We start from the raw sequence: 24274 nt of genomic DNA on the forward strand, positions 1-24274 counted from the left end.
CACCAGACGACATAATGTGGGTGTGGTGCTCGGAGACCTGGACTGGCAACCATGTGATCAAGCAGGAAAGGTAGTAGAAAATTCCAGCATCTGCTTATTGTATTAAAAACATGGCTTAAATGAAAAAATATTTTAAAACAATATGACAAATTCATCATTTAAATCATGGGTAAACCAGGTGTCCATATACGCGTTTCAAGTAGAAAATCTGCTTTTAATCATGACAATATAGAATGGTGTAACACAGACTTATATATCCAACACCCACAAGGGTAGAGCAAAAATACTGTGTGGCAATTAGAAAAACAACAAGAAACATTAAGAAGTATTTACCATTTAAATGGCACATGAACATCAAAGACACATGTCTTTGCGACTTTTTATATATGCTTTGATGTTCATGTGCCATTTCAATGCCTAATGTTTCTTATTGTTTTTCTAATTGCTGAGAACTGGTATTCTCAGGCTTGGGAGGCCCATGGTTATTTGGCTCCCACAGCCTAAAGATAGCAGCCTGCAGCCATCCAGAATTGTCGCAGCCATTAGATGCGACTATACAAGTGCTTTGCGGGGCCCATCCCGATTGCCCTGGTATAATGGAAATCGGAGTAATATAAGGGGTCAATGACAGCTCACAGCTGCCAGTAAGCCCTAGATTTGTGATGACAAGCTTCTGTGAGACTTCCCTATTATTAAACCTGTAAGTAAAATGAAATTAAACACAAACACCGAAAAAAAATCATTTGTTTAAAAAAATAACAAAAAACCTCACCCTCATTTTCCAATTTATTAACCCCTAAACACCTAGGTCCAACGTAATCCACACCATACCAGCCTCCATCTGTCAGCTTTATATTGGCATCAATATTGGGGGGGAACCGCACTCTTTTTTAAAAAAAAAATGAAATAATTTTAAAAAAACTACATGGGATCCCTCTTTTTTTGATACACAGCAAAGAAAACACACACGGCTAGGAGCTGCAGCCTTTAGCTGTATACTTTATCACTTCTAGGTATCAATATACAGGGGACCCTGCAGCATATTATTGGCAATCTGTCTGCAGCCAATCACGGACCCTGGCAGAGAGGGCTGGCAGGGGAAGCAGTGCATATATATGAGATCTAATGAGCATACCCGGTAGTAGTGTGACAACAACCGTGAGGAATTTCAGTGTCATTTTGTTTCACTGCGCCTCTCAATCACTGTAATGCCAGTAGCAAGGATGGCTACGGCATTACTGTGATCGGAAAGCAATCGCAGCATGCTTTGTGGCTGAAAATTAGGCACCAAATTAGGCACCAAACATGCAGTGAGGGGGTCTTGAATCTAACGAGGCGAATTCCAGAATTCTTAACGACTAATGGATATCGCAAATAGCTTAATAATCAAGTGAGGAACAAATAATGCAGAATATATTCGCTCATCACTAGAAATAATGTAATAGAGCCATGCCAGGCAATTTACAAAACGGTGGAGCACAACAGAAGGCGGCAGACCCTGAGGAAGGAAGTGGAGCACAGGATACCTTGGACAAGTGTATAACATATATTTTTGATTTCTTGCTCACTGGAATCAAATTTTACATATTTGTGTTGTCCAAATATCTCTATATACATTTTAATCATTTAAATATTGGCCTGGTGTCTTGTTTGAGAAGCAAGACATTATTAAAAGATATTCTTTAATCTTTGACAAACTGCAACCAATCATAGAAAACTACTAAGTGATTTAGCTTTTTTAATTATAGCTTTTAGAATGCAAAAAAGTAGACCACAGTGACCTGGCTACTAAACAATTTGTTATGAATACATCAAACAATTAGGTACAATATTTCCTAAAATGCATTTAAGTATTTTTCTGAGATGAAAGTTATGAGTCATATGTTTACAAGGAGAAAATATCTGAAATACCTAGTCCTTGTTATACACCGTATGTGGAGCTACAGTACATACACCTGCTAGAATTACTATGACAACCTTCTTCACGAAGATATTCCCAATCACTGTAAATTTTAAAGGACTTAGGCAGACATGTTACTTAGCTTTCTGAAGACGAATGATCATTCAACAAAAAGAATTGTAACATCTCTAGAATGTATCTAACATTTAGTATTTTTTTTATAGTTGATAAATATAGTGTGTAGATATATATATATATATATATATAAATACACACACACACACACACACTATATTTATTAGCTATAAAAAAAATCGCAAAGATGTTTGTTGAATTTTCTTTACCTAATTTTCAGCTTTGCTCAAATCCCCAAATCCTGGTCATCTAATGGTTAGACGGAGACCTGGAGAGGCGTACTAGCCACATTGTTTTGCACCTACTGTAAAATTTGGTGGACAATCGGTGATGATCTGGGGATGCTTCAGCAAGGCTTGAATTGGGCAGGTTAATCTTTGTGAAGGACGTATGGATCAAGCCGCATACAAGGTTATAAAAAAACCCAGTTGCTTCCTTCTGCTCAGGCAATGTTCCCCAACTCTGAGGACTGGTTTTTCCAGCAGGACAATGTGCCAGGAGTGGCATAAGGTCACATAAAAGCCCTGTTAAAGACTGGTAGAAAGCATGCCAATACAAATGAAAGCTGTGATTAAAAATCATGGTTATTCCACAAAATATTGATTTCTGAACTCTTCCCGAGTTGAAACATTTGTATTGTCTCCAATTATTATGAACTTGTTCTCTTTGCATTACTTGAGGTCTGAAAGCAATGCATTTTTTTGTTATTTTGAACATTTTTTATTTTCAGAAAATAAATAGAAAATTTATTGCTTGGAAATTCGGAGATGTTGTCAGTAGTTTATAGAATAAAATAACAGTTTACATTTTACTCAAAAATATACCTATAAAGAGAAAAATAAGAAAAATGAAAATTTGGAAGTGGTCTCTTAATTTTTGTCAGAGCTGCACATACTGTATAAATAAATATATATACAGTACAGACCAAAAGTTTGGACACACCTTCTCATTCAAAGAGCTTTCTTTATTTTCATGACTGAAAATTGTAGATTCACATTGAAGGCATCAAAACTATGAATTAACACATGTGGAATGAAATACTTAACAAAAAAGTGTGAAACAACTGAAAATATGTCTTATATTCTAGGTTCTTCAAAGTATCCACCTTTTGCTTTGATTACTGCTTTGCACATTCTTGGCCTTCTCTTGATGAGCTTCAAGAGGTAGTCACCGGAAATGGTCTTCCAACAGTCTTGAAGGAGTTCCCAGAGATGTCTAGCACTTGTTGGCTCTTTTCCCTTCACTCTATGGTCCAGTTCACCCTAAACTATCTCGATTGGGTTCAGGTCTGGTGACTGTGGAGGCCAGGTCATCTGGTGTAGCACCCCATCACTCTCCTTCTTAGTCAAATAGCCCTTACATATACTGTATATATAGTAGGGAATCCACTTTGCTAGGCAATGGCCAGGACACAGTAAAAAGGCACACACACATACATGGATTATCGGTCCAAAATGGTCAGTATATTATTCACTCTGATGACAAACATAAACACAATTTTACTTCAGATAGGAATGCAAAAGGAGAAGTCTAGCTTCAAAAGCAGCATAGCATAATGTAAGTACCGGAAGTGGCAGTCCATTCAGATATTGTTTCCTCCTCAACAGCCTGCTTCAACTTTCCAGCCCAACCACCCACACACTGAGACATTCTGGCTGCCTATTTATGCTGTGCTAATCCTGTAGCTATGCACCTTTGGCATTGCTCCAAAAACCCGGACTAGCAGACAAGGTCCAGGCCAGAGTTTGAGGTCTCCCCTAATGCTCACCAGTGCAAAAGGTACTTGCAAGGAGGCATATATATCCCATCTACCAGATCATACTTGATCACTATATAGATATATATACACAGAATTGTGATAACACATTTACTAATGTTGCACATTGCATAGTACATTGTGTTTAGAGATGAGCGAACCCAAGGTCCGGTGTTCGGTTTTCTTATCAAACAGACTTTACAAAAAAAAGAAGAGTTCGGGTGCTTTACGTATGCTAGCCACTCACGCCACATCGCTGTGCTCGGGTATGCTTGGGGCTCAGCCCAGTGCGAGCTGCTTGCAGTGATTGAACAGCTCACACGAGGGGTGACAACAGCATAATCAGATGTAGTTTGTACAAAAAAAAATGGGAAAAAGGTACCCACCCGTCCCTCGAAGTAATCTGTTTATGGTTGGCTGCATGTGAACAGAGACCTGAACTGCACAATTAGTGACTTCCATTGGGGTTCAGGTCACCTCCGGATCCCAAACCAATTTTATCTGAAAAATAAAATCAGAATTTCAGCTCACCGATCAGCTGCAGTCTGACTCCACTTGAGGGTCCAGCGCATGGAATGGGAGGGCAACCAATGAAAATAGTCCAAGGTACAGAAAATCCAGCGCAATCCTCGGAGTCTTAAAAAATTCTTCAAATTTTATTCATATCCACATAAAATATCTATGACAAGCAACTGAAAAATATTTGTGTACAAGCTCAGAACAGCGCGTTGGACCTTGGAAACCTGCCAACTGCATGATCTGAATAATCGTCAGGATTTGATACTGCATTATTGAAATGAATATATTAATTATATGTATACATTAAATCAAGTATTTGAAACCTTGGATTTTGGATTTACAATTATAAACTTGTATTGGTATGGAATATCAGGAATACAGAGAAAAATTACCCCTCATTTTCTTACCTTGGATGATGTTACTATACATTAGGTTAATTCTCTGTATTTCTTAAAATACTTATTAAATGTTATGCATGTATTGATTATGTTGTGCATGTATTGATATGTACTATTTTAACATGTTTTTAAACTTCTATACTATCTCTATGTGAACTGAGTACTGTGTACCCGGCTTATGTGGGTTTAACCCAGTATGTGCTGGCTGCACAGGTGTTTTAGATTCACAAGGGTGATAGCTTCCTTAATAGGAAGCTGGTTTCGTTGTAGCATGACTAAGACACTGCGTCAAAACGTCTTGTTCTAAGCTTGTATGCAAATATTGTTCAGTTGCTTGTCCTAGATATTTTATGTCGATATGAATACAATTTTAAGAAATTTTTAAGACTCTGAGGATTGCGCTGGATTTTCTGTACCTTGAACTTTATCTGAAGTCCGCATGAACTCGTCAAACCAAACTTCCACGGGTCCGCTCATCTCTAATTGTTTAATAACATATCTTGAAGCTTATTGTAATATCAATACAACTGTTTGCAAGTACCCTAAACGGCAAAGTTATGGAATTCTGGAAATTACAGGATCAATATATATGTTAAAAATTTGCAAACAAAGAAATGGAAACAAAAATATCAAGATATATTGGTTTATTCAGCGCTAAGTCTTTGAATGTTATCAGTTAAATTAATGGTTGTCTGATGAGTTTTCTGCCAAGCTGAATGCACTTGGTCATGCAAAGCATCAAGATCTGCTGCTGGCAGCTCCCATTGTACTTGTTGACTAACATCGTAGATGTGTTCGATCGGAGACAAATTATATTTCAGATCACTGTAAATGTACAGTATTGAAATCTGCAAATCAAATCCTAACTAATTAAACTAGCTTGGAATTTTCCCCAAATATTGAGTTATAGCAAATTAAGTTTTGGGAAGATTTGATTTGCACTAATCCCGCACTAATCCAAGCTGGTCAACATTTAACTATCTATTGAGGGCTGGGAGTAGGTTAACGAAAACAGTAAACCCTTATACTTACCAATCCTCAGCCTTCCCTATATCTGTTTTGGTATCGTTCCACACCTAGCCCTCAAATTGCCTCCTCTTCAGTCTTTTTTCCTATTTTCATCCTCTTTTTTATTTCATTGTGGGTTGTGGGTACAATGCACATCAATAATGTGTACCGAGCACCACATGACATGTGGGACCTAGTCTGTACCTTTTGAGTCTCTTACCTTTTTAACTCTTTACTTTAGTTTCACATACATTTTAAACAATGCACATTAAAGAAGCACTCACATTCATAATGTTATCCTTTATCCTCTTTTATTGCAGTCATTATATTATATAGCATTGTACACTTACAATTGCTTATTTTGTCCTACCACCCAGTTTTTCTCTTTTTTCCCCTTGGTTTATGGCATCATGTGATTAAAAACAGTGTAACCAAATCCTTCTAAGTATGGATAAGTGAACCTGAACTGTAAAGTTCGAGGTCCATACTGTGCCCGGTGCTGAACCCCGAATACAGACTTTTGACTGTATGTCCAGTTTCTGTTTAAGTTAGTTACATGAATAAAGCCTGCTGAAAGGTTGCAGAGCAGCCAATCAGCAAGCTTTTAGGCTGTGGGCACTTCTAGAGCCATAGCAGCCATGTCATATAACTATCGGAGCGCACATTAGGAAAAGCGTCCACACAGAAAATTTGAGCCAAACAAGATTTGGAGTGGAGTTTTTTTAGATTTGGCTATCTTAGGAGGATATCTGTTTGTGCATGTAACTATTATTGTGCAGAATTATTAGGTAACTTAATAAAAATCAAATATATTCCCATCTCACTTGTTTATTTTCACCAGGTAAACCAATATATCTGCACACAATTTGTGACCAATATAGTCACCTTTCTTTAGGATGAAACTCAACAGCCTACCATCCATAGATTCTGTCAGTTGCTTGATCTGTTTACGATCAACATTGCGTGCAGCAGCCACCACAGCCTCCTAGACACTGTTCCGAGAGGTGTACTGTTTTCCCTCCCTGTAGATCTCACATTTTATGAAGGACCACAGGTTTTCTATGGGGTTCAGATCAGGTGAACAAGGGGGCTATGTCATTATTTTTCCATCTTTTAGACTTTTACTGGCCAGTCACGCTGTGGAGTAGTTGGATGCATGTGATGGAGCATTGTCCTGCATGAAAATCATGTTTTTCTTGAACGATACCGACTTCTTCCTGTACCACTGCTTGAAGAAGTTGTCTTCCAGAAACTGGCAGTAGGTCTGGGAGTTCAGCTTCACTCCATCCGAAATCTGAAAAGGTTCCACAAGTTCATCTTTGATGATACTAGCCCATACCAGTACCACATCTCCACCTTGCTGGCGTCTGAATCGGAGTGGAGCTCTCTGCCCTTTACTGATCCAGCCTCTGGCTCATCAAGAGTCACTCTCACTTCATCAGTCCATAAAACCTTTGAAAAGTCAGTCTTAAGATATTTCTTGACCCAGTCTTGACATTTTATCTTATGTTTCTTGTTCAAAGGTGTTGGTTTCTTAGCCTTCCTTACCTTGGCCATGTCCCTGAGTATAGCACACCTTGTGCTTTTTGATACTTCAGTAATGTTGCAGCTCTGAAATATGGCCAAACTGGTGGCAATGGCATCTTGGCAGCTTCACGCTTGATTTTCCTCAATTCATAGGTAGTTTATTTTACGCCTTTTTTGCCCAACATGCTTCTTGCGACCCTGTTGGCTATTTGCCATGAAACGCTTGATTGTTCGGTGATCACGCTTCAAAAGCTTGACAATTTCAAGACTGCTGCATCCCTCTGCAAGACATCTCACAATTTTGGAATTTTCAGAGTCCGTCAAATCTCTCTTCTGACCCATTTTGCCAAAGGAAAGGAAGTTGCCGAATAATTAAGCACACCTTATATAGGGTGTTGATGTCATTACACCACACCCCTCCTCATTACAGAGATGCACATCACCTGATTTACTTAATTGGTAGTTGGCTCTCAAGCCTATACAGCTTGGAGTAGGACAACATGTATAAAAAGTATCATGTGATCAAAATACTCATTTACCTAATAATTCTGCACACAGTGTAAATGTCATAATTACATTAATACAGGACTACCCATATCGTATTATCTTACTTATCTGTTTGTTTGAGGACATGTTTATTACGATATATTCTTTTTTCAAATATTTTAAACAAATAGCCCATAATAGGATATCAGTATTTACTGTACTGTTTATCATGTAAGTGAACAGGGATCATTCTTGAAAACACCATCAGCAATGCTATATGGGTCACTGGATCACAACAGTCATTTAATACCATACTCTATTCGTGTGACCACCCATTGTGTTGAATTGGAAGCGTTATAGCATCTTTATTGATGCTTCTACTAAAGCTTTGTGTAGAAAACATTTCTGCTAATACTATTCTGATAAAGTTCTTACTTTTCAATGGTGATCACCAATGGTAGCGGGAGGTCCGACATAGTGTCGAGAATCAAGCTACAGTACATGACACAAAGTGATTGCTCTTATTTGCTTCCAAAGTTGAAAGAGAAAATTATATCCTGTAATGTTTCTGTGAAATCTTTTATGCATGTGATCTTGGTATGTATATATTTTTAATTGTTAAGTTTTTGTAATATTATACCCAGATACAAACTGAAATTACATTTGTTGATTGTAATATTTGAAACAACATAATCATGTACTATTTACCTAACCCATTATTTATACTAAACACAGATTAATATGTGATCCACTTATAGGATAAGCCTTTGTTCACTTTTGACATCTCTTTTTGTTAGAAGGGTACTTCAGCTGTTCACATTTATTGATGGCAGTTGTTAAAAGGGGCTGTCTTTCATGTGATTGAGCCAGAGCTGTAGTACCAGACATAACCCACAAACAATAGTGTCACTGTTTTAAAGAAAAAAAAATTCTAACCCCTAAAAACCTATTTAAATAAATTGTCCCTTTTGGGAAATGTATCCATAGAACTTCTTCGTAATTTTGGGGTATATTACTATGAATGTCAGTTATAGGAATAACGCTTTAATTTAGTAATAATTTGGTATGAGCGAATGTATTCGCCACTATTCGGTATCCGACGGATAACAGGCTATTCGCACCATTCGGTATCCGACGGATAAAACAACATCCGCTCCGATACTTTCATTTTCATTTCTGGACTTCCTGGCACCATTTTCCAGCCAATGAACACATCTGACTTTGCTTGCCCTCCCAGTAACGCCGCAGCCATCTTTGTTGTGGTGTTACTCTGATTGGCTTGGCCGCACAGCATTATAGGGTCTATATAAGCCAGCGGACATTTTGTGAACACGCAGTGATAGGGAGCTGGCGATAGACTGTATTGTGTGCAGGAGAGCGTTTGTAGATCTAACTAATAAATAGTCCTTGTAAGGGCTGAAGACAGTGTCCAGCAGCTCCATAAATTGCTTTTTTGACAAACAGAATGCAGGTCTTTCGGTCTTTCTCTCTGTCTGTCGGTCAGTGTTTTGGATGCATTTTGAATGCATTTTTGATGCATTTTTGACAGTGCGGTCCCACTCGGTTCTGCTACATCCCCATAGAACATGGCTAGCTGTGAGACAGAGCCGCGCGATCAGAATGAACTTGGATGAACTTCACCCGACTACATTGTCATCACTTGGCTTTGTGTGTGTGCCGCGGCCTGATTTGCGATCACAGGTGAAGGACTCACCAGTGACCGCAAATCCCCTGAGTGACTGAAGTGAGCCGCGTGATCAGCTGTGTAGTCACTCAGGTTACCCATGGCCAGCTGCAGTACTCCACCTGAGAGCTGGGGCCGTGGGTAACCTGAGTGACGTCACCGCTGATCGCGTGGCTCACTTCAGTTTCCGCGTGGAGCTCACAGGAGCAGAGCTGGATGCGTCGTGGGACCTCGTGTGTATTACGCCGGACCTGGAGGGGTATTTGGGGATTTTAATAAAGTGGTGAAAGAGGGTGGTTTTTTTTGTCTTTTATTCCAAATAAAGGATTTTTTCGGTGTATGTGTTTATTAACTTTCACTTACAGGTTAATCATTGGGGGTGTCTCATAGACGCCTGCCATGATTAACCTAGGACTTAGTGACAGCTATGGGCTGCCATTAACTCCTTATTACCCCGAATGCCACGGCACCAGGGCAATTCTGGATGAGCCGGGTAGAGTCCTGGGACTGTCGCATCTAATGGATGCGGCATTTCCGGGTGACTGCTGGCTGATATTGTTAGGCTGGGGGGCTCCCAATAATGTGGGGCTCCCTATTCTGAGCATACCAGCCTTCAGCCGTGTGGCTTTACTTTGGCTAGTATCAAAATGTGGGGGGACCATACGCCGTTTTTTTTAAATTATTTATTTATTTATTTTACTGCACTACATAGACCTGCTGTTACGGGGGCTGTCTGATTATAAAAACCAAAGGGATATCAGACAGTCAGGGTCCACCGTGCAAAGTCTCTGCTGCAGACTATGGCAGAGGATAAGGGGTATCTTGTACTACGGAAGCAGTACTGACACTGATACGTCTCAGTGACACTAGAACCAATCACGGCGTGTACTGTTAAAGTCACAGCGACTACCGTATTTAGCATTAACGTAAAAGGGATAGGTTAATGTGTGTGGAAGAGTATATAAGTGTGCCGCTGTAAATAGTAGTAGCACAAGTGCAGAGTGCAATACCTCTGTTAAACTCACAGAGGCATATAGTTAGGAAATAAAGCAATTCCTCAATTACTCGGAGGGTGTGTGGTATGATCTCTGTTAAAGATCACAGAGAAAAAAAGCAGTGAGTGTAAAATGGCACCTACCTAGGTCCGTTCCTCTAGTGGTGCCAGGAGACGGACAGCAGCATAAGCCGCACGAAGCTCCTACCTGCTTTCGCTCCACTAGTGTGCGAGGACACGAACCACTAGATATGGCACCTGCCTAGGTCCGCTCTACTAGTGGTGCAAAAGAGACGGACAGCAGCACAAGCCACACAAAGCTCCTACCTATGTTCACTCCCCTAGTGTGCGAGGATACGAACAACTGCCAGACGCAGTATAAGGAACGTTACCCTAGCGGCAACGTCCACCTACGAGTAGAATCACAAGGCCCAGCCGGACCATGTGCCTCAGGCACCTGCCTATGTCCGCTCCACTAAGATGTAAGGATACGGACCGCAGCCGAAGCTGTAAGGTACAAGAACGCTACCCTGCCGGTAGCGCTCACCTACAGTTAGGTCCAGAAATATTTGGACAGTGACACAAGTTTTGTTATTTTAGCTGTTTACAAAAACATGTTCAGAAATACAATTATATATATAATATGGGCTGAAAGTGCACATTCCCAGCTGCAATATGAGAGTTTTCACATCCAAATCGGAGAAAGGGTTTAGGAATCATAGCTCTGTAATGCATAGCCTCCTCTTTTTCAAGGGACCAAAAGTAATTGGACAAGGGACTCTAAGGGCTGCAATTAACTCTGAAGGCGTCTCCCTCGTTAACGTGTAATCAATGAAGTAGTTAAAAGGTCTGGGGTTGATTACAGGTGTGTGGTTTTGCATTTGGAAGCTGTTGCTGTGACCAGACAACATGCGGTCTAAGGAACTCTCAATTGAGGTGAAACAGAACATCCTGAGGCTGAAAAAAAGAAAAAATCCATCAGAGAGATAGCAGACATGCTTGGAGTAGCAAAATCAACAGTCGGGTACATTCTGAGAAAAAAGGAATTGACTGGTGAGCTTGGAAACTTAAAAAGGCCTGGTCGTCCACGGATGACAACAGTGGTGGATGATCGCTGCATACTTTCTTTGGTGAAGAGGAACCCGTTCACAACATCAACTGAAGTCCAGAACACTCTCAGTGAAGTAGGTGTATCTGTCTCTAAGTCAACAGTAAAGAGAAGACTCCATAAAAGTAAATACAAAGGGTTCACATCTAGATGCAAACCATTCATCAATTCCAAAAATAGACAGGCCAGAGTTAAATTTGCTGAAAAACACCTCATGAAGCCAGCTCAGTTCTGGAAAAGTATTCTATGGACAGATGAGACAAAGATCAACCTGTACCAGAATGATGGGAAGAAAAAAGTTTGGAGAAGAAAGGGAACGGCACATGATCCAAGGCACACCACATCCTCTGTAAAACATGGTGGAGGCAACGTGATGGCATGGGCATGCATGGCTTTCAATGGCACTGGGTCACTTGTGTTTATTGATGACATAGCAGACAAGAGTAGCCGGATGAATTCTGAAGTGTACCGGGATATACTTTCAGCCCAGATTCAGCCAAATGCCGCAAAGTTGATCGGACGGCGCTTCATAGTACAGATGGACAATGACCCCAAGCATACAGCCAAAGCTACCCAGGAGTTCATGAGTGCAAAAAAGTGGAACATTCTGCAATGGCCAAGTCAATCACCAGATCTTAACCCAATTGAGCTTTTTGCTGTGTATTTAATCTGGGACCCAGCTGACCACTTTACCATTCATATTGAAGTTTTGGACATGACACAAGTCAGGTACAGAATATGTTTTTAACTTTAGTAGGTTAGGGACTGTCTCAAATGGGTACACCGTGACGAGGTGAGACAGCTTCTTACCTTTTTGCAAAAATGTATATACTAAGTACCCTGTTATTAAGCACTTGCAATTTATTTATTTATAGTCAGGGTATTTTTCCTACAATTTTTCTCCTTGGTTTTTTTCTAGTCTTGAGGCTGCAATTCACATGCTTGTAATGTTGCATGTTTATTGAACATTTGTTACAGCTCAGTTTTTTTGTGTTTTTCACTTGTGTTTATTGATGACATAGCAGACAAGAGTAGCCGGATGAATTCTGAAGTGTACCGGGATTTCCTTTCAGCCCAGATTCAGCCAAATGCCGCAAAGTTGATCGGACGGCGCTTCATAGTACAGATGGACAATGACCCCAAGCATACAGCCAAAGCTACCAAGGAGTTCATGAGTGCAAAAAAGTGGAACATTCTGCAATGGCCAAGTCAATCACCAGATCTTAACCCAATTGAGCATGCATTTCACTTGCTCAAATCTAGACTTAAGACGGAAAGACCCACAAACAAGCAAGACCTGAAGGCTGCGGCTGTAAAGGCCTGGCAAAGCATTAAGAAGGAGGAAACCCAGCGTTTGGTGATGTCCATGGGTTCCAGACTTAAGGCAGTGATTGCCTCCAAAGGATTCGCAACAAAATATTGAAAATACAAATATTTTGTTTGGGTTTGGTTTATTTATCCAATTACTTTTGACCTCCTAAAATGTGGAGTGTTTGTAAAGAAATGTGTACAATTCATACAACTTCTATCAGATATTTTTGTTCAAACCTTCAAATTAAACGTTACAATCTGCACTTGAATTCTGTTGTCGAGATTTCATTTCAAATCCAATGTGGTGGCATGCAGAGCCCAACTCGCGAAAATTGTGTCACTGTCCCAATATTTCTGGACCTAACTGTAGCATAGACAGAGAGATGCCTAGAGGGACGTGCACAGAGCGTCTACTCTCATGCATGAACCAAGAGGACTGAGTGCCGGGCGGCATGCGTCAGGGTCTTATATAGACTCTGTGCCTCATCCAAGATGGAGGACACCAGAGCCAATCCGCTGCCAGAACGACAGCAATGACGTCATGCTGGCCTATCACCGAGCAAAGCGTCACAAGCACATGACCAGCGACCAATCGGCATAGAAGGTGTCAGAGACATGTGACCACGTGTCACAAGCACATGACCAGCGGCCAATCAGCTTAGAAGGTGTCAGATACATGTGACCTCTTGTCAGCGATGATGTCACCCGCACATGTGCAATGGCTCCAAGATAGGACTTAGTCTCCAGCGCTTGCACATGTGCAGTAGCAAGAAATCCGAACATAGTCTCTAGTGCTCGCACATGTGCAGTAGCAAGAAATCCGAACATAGTCTCCAGTGCCACAGTAACCGTAACAGTACCTCCCCCCTCAAGTGCCCCCCTCCCGGCGTCGCAGGTAATTGGCAACTAAGTCGGGAGCATGGACAGCCTCCTCAGGCTCCCAAGAGCGATGTTTTGGGCCGTAGCCCTCCTAATCTATCAAGAAGAACCTGCGCCCTCGAACCATCTTAGAACCAACTATGGCTCGAATCTCATAGCTAGAGCGAGACGAATCAGAGGCAGGAGAGTGCACTTCACGAGCGTGAGGTAAAGTAGCCGGCTTTAACAGTGAGACATGGAATTTGTCATGGATCCTAAGATGGACGGGTAACTTCAATTGGTAGACTACAGGATTTACCTGTCAAAGAACCTCATAAGGACCAAGGAAGTGAGGAGCAAATTTGACAGAGCTCACTCTAAGTTTCACGTGTTTTGCAGATAGCCACACAAAGTCCCCCGGAGAAAAGACAGGAGCCGGGCGACGAAACCGATCGGACAACATCTTCATACGGTCCTTAGCTGCTTGGATCGAATCTCGAGTCCGATCCCAAACCTCTCTGGCATTAGTTGCCCAGTCGGCCACAAGAGGAGGAGGTGCAGCAGCGGGCAACGGTACCGGTACCCTAGGGTGTTGCCCATTATTGAGTACGAACGGTGTCTGCCCAGTAGCCTCAGCCAGCGAATTGTTAAGGGCAAATTCTGCCCAGGGTAGGAGGGAGGACCAGTTATCGTGGTTCTCAGCAACAAAGTGTCGAAGGTATATAATCATGGATTGATTGGTACGCTCAACCAAACCATTGGTCTCCGGATGGTATGCCGAAGAGAGATTCAACTCAATTTGCAGAAGGCTACAAAGATCTCACCAGAATCGGGAAGCAAATTGCGGGCCTCTATCACAAATGATATGATCTGGCATCCCGTGAAGCCTAAAGACATGCTTGAGGAATAGTTTGGCTAGTATCCTGGAAGATGGGATTCTCGATAACGGTACGAGATGAACCATCTAGGAGAAATGGTCCGTAATGACCCACATAAATCTATGTCCCTGTGAACACGGAAGATCACCCACAAAGTCCATGCCTACCACCTCCCATGCTCTATCTGGCACTGGTAAAGGATGCAAGAGCCCAGCCGGTCTCTGCCTTAACGGACGGTTGCGAGCACACGAGTAGCAGGAACCGACATATCTCTTGACGTGGCTGGTTAAGTGTGGCCACCAATACCACCTCTCGAGTAACTCTCGTGTCCGTCCTATACCAAAATGCCCACCCACCTTTGAGGTGTGGGCCCACGACAGTATATCATTCTGTCGATCAGGCGGAACAAAGGTCTTGCCTGGTGGGATTTGGTCTAACGTCACAGGGGAGAGCATATGAAAAACCCTGGAGGCAAGGATAAGCCGAGGTTCGTCAATCTCTTCCTGGGTAGAAACCATAGAGCGAGACAGGGCGTCTGTCTTGTTATTCTTACTCCCAGACAGATAGTTGATGGAGAAGTGAAAGCGGGAGAAAAACAAGGACCAGCAGGCTTGGCGAGGATTCAGACGCTGAGCGGTTTGTAAGTACGTCAGATTCTTTTGGTCTGTATAGACCTGGAAAGGATGTTTCGCTCCTTCTAGCAAGTGACGCCACTCCTCCAAGGCTAATCTCAGGGCGAGCAGTTCCCTATCCCCAATGGTATAGTTTCTCTCTGCCGGTGAAAAGGTTTTAGCAAAGAAGAAACACGGCCTTTTTCTACCTACACCGTTTTTTTGATACAAGACTGCACCAGCGCCCACTGAAGAGGCATCAACCTCCAAGAGGAAGGGCTTATTCTCATCGGGTCTTTGAAGAATGGGAGCAGTTGAAAAGTGTCTTTTTACTGCCTCAAAAGCCTGGGATGTCTCAGTAGACCAGACTTTTGGAGTAGCACCTTTCTTAGTCAAGGCCACCAAAGGGGCCACCAAAGTGGAGAAATGGGGTATGAACTGCCGGTAATAATTTATGAATCCTAAGAAGCGTTGCACCACCTTCAAGGAATGAGGTTCGGACCATTCCAGGACAGCAGAGAGCTTCGCAGGATCCATAGCCAGACCCTCTTGTGAGATAATGTAACCCAAAAAAGGCAAGGATGACTGCTCGAATACACACTTTTCGAGTTTAGCAAACAATGAGTGCTCCCTTAAGCGGGAAAGGACAAGAACGACATCCTGATGATGAGTCTCCAGATCAGGAAAAAAATTCAGGATGTCGTCCAGATACACCACGACGGAGGATAACAGTAAATCCCTGAACACATTGTTTACGAAGTCCTGAAATACTGCGGGTGCATTACATAAATCAAAAGGCATGACGAGGTATTCATAGTGACCCTCTCGGGTGTTAAAAGCGGTCTTCCATTCGTTACCCTCTCAATTTCGTACCAAGTTATACGCACCCCGCAGATCCAACTTCGTAAAAACCTGAGCTCCCCTCAGTCTGTCAAAGAGCTCCGAAATTAAAGGTAACGGGTATTTGTTCTTTATTGTGATTGCGTTGAGACCCCTGTAATCTATGCAAGGACGCAAATCACCCTCTTTCTTCCAAACAAAGAAAAACCCAGCTCCCGCGGGAGAGACAGACTTACGAATGAACCCCTTCTCTAAACTCTCTCTTATATAGGTCGACATGGCCTCCGACTCAGGTATTGACAGAGGCTAAACCCTGCCCTTAGGTGGAACCGAACCTGGGATAAAGTCTATGGCGCAGTCATACAGCCTATGGGGTGGAACAACCTCAGCACCCTGTTTGGAGAACACGTCAGCGAAATCCAAATAGGGTGTAGGTATGGGAGAGAGATCAGTTGATGCAACCGCAACGACCTTAGGTGGTAAGGGAAGACATTGGGACTGACATTTCGAACCCCAACTAATAATGCTGTCGGACTCCCAGTCAATTAGAGGAGCATGAGTCCAAAGCCATGGGAGACCCAGAAGGACGTCGTCTATACCCTCAGGCAAAACAAGAAAAGAAATCTCCTCTATGTGATCCTGAGACAGGGAAAGGCGCAAGGGAACTGTCCTCAATGTAATGGAGTCAGACAACATATTCCCATTAACAACACGGACAGGAATAGGCGCCTCTAACAAGATAGAGGGAATATTGTGTCTCTTTACAAATCCTGAGGACACAAAAGTCCCGTCAGCTCCGGAATCCACAAAAGCCATTATAGGCCATGTATTCTCAGAGAATGAGAGCTGACCTGGGATACTACTCTTAGAGGGTGCAGAAGACATCTCTAGTAACCCCCCTCTAATGGTTACTAGGCCTGGGAATTTCCCTGACGGCTAGGACACTTGTTGGCATAGTGCCCAGCCTGACGACATACGTAACATATAGGAGGACCAGACTTGCGTAGTCTGGAGGACGTATGACCTAACTCCATAGGAGTGGGAGATGTTTCAGATGCTGAGGAAGATGGTGGTAGACCCTCAACAACTGGAATAGCCCGATGCTTAGGGCGTGAGGAAGTCTACGTTCCCTATGGCGTACGTCGAACCTCATTGCTACTGTGATCAAGTCCTCCAGAGAAGCAGGGACCTCACGAGTAGCAAGGGCATCCTTGATGTCTCAGAGTAACCACATCAGAGCGCTCCCATAGGGGAGTCGCTCATTCTAAGGCTTTGTCCTGAAGTAAGGCGATGATAAAGCCTACTCTGGACCTCTCCGTAGAGAAGCGAGAAGAGTTGACCTCTAGGTGTATCTGATGCTGACTAATGAAACCACAACATGATCTGGCATTGCTAGACTATCCGTTTGGTAGAGCAAGTCGAGGATCATGTGCAGATGTCACCATGGTCTGAGGTTTATCCTCTATACCCTTGAGCCGCGACTCAAGTACTTGTATGTAACGGTGTAACTGCTGATATTCTGCCATAACTGCCAGACCCTTGGCTCAGTCCTAATGTTATGGGGGCTGTCTGATTATAAAAACCAAAGGGATATCAGACAGTCAGGGTCCGCCGTGCAAAGTCTCTGCTGCAGACTATGGCAGAGGACAAGGGGTATCTTGTACTACGGAAGCAGTACTGACACTGATACGTCTCAGTGACACTAGAACCAATCACGGCGTGTACTGTTAAAGTCACAGCGACTACCGTATTTAGCATTAATGTAAAAGGGACAGGTTAATGTGTGTGGAAGAGTATATAAGTGTGCCGCTGTAAATAGTAGTAGCACAAGTGCAGAGTGCAATACCTCTGTTAAACTCACAGAGGCATATAGTTAGGAAATAAAGCAATTCCTCCCTTACTCGGAGGGTGTGTGGTATGATCTCTGTTAAAGATCACAGAGATAAAAGCAGTGAGTGTTAAATGGCACCTACCTAGGTCCGTTCCTCTAGTGGTGCCAGGAGATGGACAGCAGCGTAAGCCGCACGAAGCTCCTACCTGCGTTCGCTCCACTAGTGTGCGAGGATACGAACCACTAGATATGGCACCTGCCTAGGTCCGCTTTACTAGTGGTGCAAAAGAGACGGACAGCAGCACAAGCCGCACAAAGCTCCTACCTATGTTCGCTCCCCTAGTGTGCGAGGATACGAACAACTGCCAGACGCAGTATAAGGAACGTTACCCTAGCGGCAACGTCCACCTACGAGTAGAATCACTAGGCCCAGCCGGACCATGTGCCTCAGGCACCTGCCTATGTCCGCTCCACTAAGATGTAAGGATACGGACCGCAGCCGAAGCTGTAAAGTACAACAACGCTACCCTGCCGGTAGCGCTCACCTAGCATAGACAGAAAGATGCCTAGAGGGACGTGCACAGAGCGTATACTCTCAGGAATGATCCAAGAGGACTGAGCACCGGGCAGCGTGCGTCAGGGTCTTATATAGACTCTGTGCCTCATCCAAGATGGAGGACATCAGAACCAATCCACTGCCAGAACGACAGCAATGACGTCATGCTGGCCTATCACCAACCAAAGCGTCACAAGCACATGACCAGCGACCAATCGGCATAGAAGGTATCAGAGACATGTGACCACGTGTCACAAGCACATGACCAGCGGCCAATCAGCTTAGAAGGTGTCAGAGACATGTGACCTCGTGTCAGCGATGATGTCACCCGCACATGTGCAATGGCTCCAAGATAGGACTTAGTCTCCAGCGCTTGCACATGTGCAGTAGCAAGAAATCCGAACATAGTCTCCAGTGCTCGCACATGTGCAGTAGCATGAAATCAGAACATAGTCTCTAGTGCCACAGCAACCGTAACACCCGCCCACCGGCGGCTGTGATTGGTTGCAGTGAGACAGCTGCCAGCGTGGGGGTGCATCTGATGCAACCAATCATAGGTGCCAGTGGATGGGGCAGCAGGGCATATGAGATGGAATAATGAGCGGCCAGCATTTTCAAAAGCTGGAGAAGCCGCCGGAGCAAAATGACAGCTGTGCAGCACCGCGCCAGTAATTGGTCAGTGATCGGTGAGTATGAGAGAGGGGGGAGAAGGAGAGACCGACAGACAGAGAGAGAGACCGAAACACCTGCATTCTGTTTGTCAAAAAATCGATTTGGTTTGAGAGCTGTTCTGGCGACTACGTAAAAGCCGCGTGCTGCTCTAAGCACGTTATTCAAAGACACCAGAAATGCAGTCACGCACCTTCTACAGGCTGTGCCCATACTGGTTCTGCCTTTTCCCATCCATTTCAGCTTTTTCCTCAGTCACCACAGCTCACCCTTAGGTCCAACGTGAAATTATTCGGGTTTCCCATTGACTTACATTGGGCATCAAATATTCGCGAATACGCGAATAGCGGCACCCTATTCATCGAATATTCATCGAAGTCAGATATTTTGGTATTCGATCATCCCTAGTAATAATATATTACATTACTTGTATTACTTACCGATTAAAAATAATTTGTCAGCAGGTTTTTGCCACCTCATCTGAGAGCAGGACAATGTAGGCAAGGAGATTCTGAATCCAATGGTGTATCACTTAGATTACTGGGTACAGCCGTTGTCACATAATCTGAATTTTTAGGTTTAGTCATGTAGCAGAGTCCAGAGAGCTGCACCCACACCTCACACTAGGCTCTTAATAGAGATTGTACAGTGACAGTGAGGTGTCAATCACAGGAGGGGGCATGTCAGTCTCTGCTCTGCACATGGGTTTCTAGTCTTGAAAGGATAAAGGCCCTGCTGCTTAAATAAACTTAGCAAATAAATAAAAGATCAGACTATGACAAGACAGGTCCTGAACTTTCTGCGTTAAACCTTGAAGCATGTTGGCTTCAGCTAACATAGCAAAAACCTGCTGACTAATTGCCTTTAAATCCCCTACTACTAATGTACCACCACTTTAGTGGTCGCCAATGGCGCTGTGTCATTAATGTCCAGTGAGTCCAGTAACTGTTTGCATATACATAGTCACAGTTAGGCTATGTGCCCACGGAAGCTTGCACCTGCGGATATATCCGCAGGTACATCCGCAGGTTTCCTCGGTGGAATCCTCAGCTATGTTTAGCTGTGGTAGTACAGCAAAATAGCTTCGGTAAACCTACTGGCATTCGTGCGGCTTACCTGCGGAAGTGGAGGGCCGGGATTTACGCAGGTAATTCCGCAGAAATAATTGACATGCAGTTACATGCGGCTGCGGGACATCCGCAGCATGTTCCGCAGCCACACGTATTTGCAGCATGGACACAGCAACAGCACTCCCCATGTCCCATAGGATAACATGGGGAGTGTCTGTACTTGCTGAAACCTGCAGATTTATCTGGAAAATCCAGAAAATACGTGGATTTTCTGCAGATAAATTCGCAGGTTTAATGTCTCTTGGGCACATAGCCTTACACAGCATCTAATTACAATTGATGAGTTGGGTACTATTGATATAAAGAAATGTGCACTACACATTGGCTGTAGTCAAAGAAATAGACTGTGGAAAAGGAGGCGTTTGGAAGCTACTGACGAATTCCCTAACAACATGACTTGTAAAGTTTAATATATTTGCTGGACAAAGCTATTAAAAAATGAAAGTTTAATTTCTATTAAAAAAAAAAATTCCCTAAAGGTGTCCATAAGGACTTGGATATGGAGTATGGGGGGAACTGTGGAAAAAAGGGACCAGATTCTAAGGAAAAATGTAGGAAAGGCAATTACAGATCAGCAAACCCGAGGTTTGGTTTTTGGTGTTCGTACTAAACACAGACTTTACAAAAAAAAACATAGTTTGAGTGCTGTACATATGAATACCACTTGAGCGAGCATCGCTGTGCTCAGGTACGCTCGGTGCTCAGCCCAGTGCGAGCCGCTTACAGTGTTTGATCGGCTCACACTGGGGGTAACAAAAGAGTGACTGGAGTAGTGTGAAGCAAACAAAAAAATGGAAAAAACCCAAACACTCGACCCCCAGAAGTGTTCTGTGTGTGGCTGGCTACTTGTGGGCGGAGCCTGAACTGCCCAATTAGTGATTTCTATTGGGATTAAGGTCAAGTCCGGGTTACAAGCAGAACTTTATCTAAAGTCCGGCTGAACCTGCCAAACCGAACTCCCACCGCTCCGCTCATCTCTAAAGACATTATTTCCTTCTAGTCATATGTCAAACTAAAAAAAAACGGCAAATCAACAAATCCAATAATACTTCTGTAAAAGAAAATATAATCTGATTGAGATTAATAGAACTCTGATAAAATTGTTTCTCAGTACATAATGGAAGAGGAGGAGAAAGTTGGCACTTTACTGAGCGGATCAGGCAAAATTGGAATTCATCTGTTCTGCTTGGCAAATGAAGATTTCTGTAATATTCTAACAGAATTCAAATCCGCTCTCATATATTCGCTATCTCTACATTCTACAGATTCTGAATCCTTGTGGAATCACATTCTTTTGTCTCTTGCAATAATAGTTTTCTTACTCTAACTTTTCAATTTTAAAGTATGTGATATTTTTTGTATTAGTAGAGGGAGCATTATAAATCATAGTTTTTTTTTCTTTTTTTTTTTCTTTTAATAGTCAGGGCAATATTTTATCAGTTTTAGGCTATGTTCACACATTGCATTTTTGCTGCCTTTTTTTGCAGCATTTTTTTATTGGTTTTATGAAAATAAATACAAATAAAAAGCTACCTTTTAGGCTATGTGTGCACGTTGCGTCGGTGTACCTGCAGTTTATTCTGCACGTTTTCCTTCCCTTGGTTTTTGACCAAATGGCTTTTGACCATTTTTCAGCGCTAAAAACGCATGCGTATTTACCGTGTTTTTAGTGCGTTTTCAGCACTTTTTACCTGCGTTTTCACCTGCGTTTCTGCAGATGCGTTTTGTAGATCAAGACACTGAGAAATAAAGTTGGAATAGTCAAAAAGAATGAAAAAAGAGAAAAAAAAGGCTAAAATTAACTTTTAATAAAACTATATGGAAAATATCAATTTGAATGAAATAATAGCGGTTATGCACATTTTAACAGAAAAATAGGTAAAGTTTATTATTTTTTAGCATTTAAATTTTCGGTTATTGTGTGTGTGTAAAGGAACATTATAACCCTTTAATTTTATGCCAGAAAAGCATGCGTTTTTGAAGCCAAAAAAGCAGTGGAAAAGCAGGTCAAAAGCATGAAAAACGCAGGAAAGTTGATTTTGGTTGCATTTTGCTATTTCTCATTGACTCCAATGTTAAGGAAACGCTGCAGAAATGGCAAAAACAACTGACATGCTGCTTCTTTTTCAGCATGGTTTTTGACCCAAAATATGCAAATTAAACGCTGCAGAAAAAAAGCAAAGTGCAGACAGGATTTCATCTTTTCCCATAGACTTTGCTGGAAAACAAAAACGCATGCATTTTAGCGCAAAAACGCTGCAGCTAAAAACGCTGCGGAAACGCGGGAAAAAACGCAACGTGCGCACATAGCCTTACAGAACCAGCAAAACCTATGAAATTCCACAAATCTCATGCACATACGGGCTTGCTTTTTTTCCTGACTGAGGCCCTGTGCGCACGCTGTGGATTTACCGTGGATTTTGCCGCGGATTTGCTGCAGAAAATGTGTCTACAATTGCTGCAGTCATTCCCTAGCAAATCCTATGGGTTTTAAAAAATGCTGTGTGCACACTGCATTTTTTTATACCCGCGTATTTACCAGCGGATTTTCCGCTGCGGAATTAATGAGCATGTCACTTCTTTTCCGCAGGTACCTGCATTTTTTTGCCATAGATAATGGTAAAGATGCGCAGGGGCCAACCTGCAGAAAATCCATGGTAAATCCGCAGCAAACTGCGGCAAACCATGTCAAAACTTAAGAAAAAGGCACTTTCTAGTGCGCACATGGCTTTAAATGGAAAACTGCTGCATTATTGCTGCATTTTTTTTAAATAAGTAGCTTGTCAATTCTTTGCAAGTTTTGGCTGCTTTTTTACTATTGAAATCAATAAGAGTGAAAAAACACAGCAGTGTTTTTTGCTGCATTTTTGCTGTTTATTTGGTGAATAAAACTAACTTTATTTAAACATTTACTGTAGACATATGACACATCAAAAACTCAGCAAAAAAATGCAGCTTTTTTTACTACTCAGACATCAGGTTTTGCTTTAGAAAAAATATAGCAAATATGCAATGCCTAAGGCTGTGTGCACACAGTGCGTCTGTAGGCTATGTGCACATGTAGCAGTTTTGCTACTTTTATAATGCTTTTTCTCTTGCAGATTTTCATCAATACTGCAAGGAAAAATGCATCCCAGCAAAAGTCTATGAGAACCCTGAAGTGCGTGCCCACATTATTTATTTTTTCCTTACAGATTTTGGTGCTGATAAAAAAAGCAGCATGTCAATTGTTTCTACTTTTTTCCCAGCATTTTCCCTATCTCATTAGATAAAAAAAAACATGAAAAAAGCATGAAAAATCGCATAAATGAGATGCAGTTTTATGTGCAGAAAAGATTTGCTATGTGTGCACATAGCCTTATAGCATATATGATGCTATCTTAGTGCAGTTTTTTTCACAAAACTGCAAGCAAATCCTTAGGGTATGTGCGCACGTGTGCGTATCACATGCAGTTACGCTGCGTTCTTCACCGCAGCGTAACTGCATGCGTCCTGCGTCCCCTGCACAATCTATGGAGTTTGTGCAGGGGCCGTGCGCACGTGGCATGTTAGAACGCAGCGATTCGGCTGCTTGCCGTTTCGCTGCGTTTTAAGAAGTGACATGTCACTTCTTTCGTGTGTTCTGCATGCTGTCTATAGGGAGAGGCAGCATGCAGAGCGCACGAATCTGCCGGCACCATGCGCTTCAGAACGCAGCTTATCAGCTGCACATTTTCGGTGCGGTGCAGAGCGCACACGTGCGCACACAGCCTTTGGCCAGCAAAGAAATCCTGAAGTTTTCTGCACATGTTGAGGTCTTTATTCTTGCAGATTTGGTGCAGAAAATAATCTGCAGCATGCCAATTCTTTCAGCGTTTTTGAAGCGTTTTTCACCATTGAAAGCAATAAAAAAAACTCATGCAAAAATGCATGAAAAAACAAGCCAAAAACTCAGCAAAACGCTTGTTATTGCACAGTGTTTTTCCTGCCAAGAGATTCAGAAATGGTGCTGAAATTTCTGTAACCAAATGCTCAACGTGGGCACATAGCCTAAGGCTAATGATTTCTGCATTTGGCACTCAAAGGATAAAACATG

This window comes from Anomaloglossus baeobatrachus, chromosome 5 (genome assembly GCF_048569485.1).
Source record: "Anomaloglossus baeobatrachus isolate aAnoBae1 chromosome 5, aAnoBae1.hap1, whole genome shotgun sequence".
Taxonomy (NCBI): domain Eukaryota; kingdom Metazoa; phylum Chordata; class Amphibia; order Anura; family Aromobatidae; genus Anomaloglossus; species Anomaloglossus baeobatrachus.